We start from the raw sequence: 363 nt of genomic DNA, 5'->3' as shown, positions 1-363 counted from the left end.
TCCTGACCAGATCCTTTCCTAATAAGAGATAAACAAAATTAGAAATTGGACTTGTGTTTCATCATTAACCCTAACTGTATTTCTCTAAAAAAAATAACTATTACTGTTGGCAAAATAATAAGAGAATTAAGCAATCATTAAGATAATTAAGCAATTAAGCATTAATTTTTAAAAGTCATCTTGATGTAGTAAAAGAAGGTAACGATGTCAGCGGCGACGAAAAAAGGATCGGAAAGTAGAAGCTACTGCTCTTGGCTTTTAAAATAGCTGCTCAGATATGGCTGAGGAAATCAATCCATTTAATTCTATGATCGCATTTTAACATATAAATCACACTATAATAACTGCATTGGACCTTCAGGA

This window comes from Penaeus monodon, chromosome 27, assembly GCF_015228065.2.
Source record: "Penaeus monodon isolate SGIC_2016 chromosome 27, NSTDA_Pmon_1, whole genome shotgun sequence".
NCBI classification, from domain to species: domain Eukaryota; kingdom Metazoa; phylum Arthropoda; class Malacostraca; order Decapoda; family Penaeidae; genus Penaeus; species Penaeus monodon.
Note: the sequence above shows the minus strand (reverse complement) of the source record.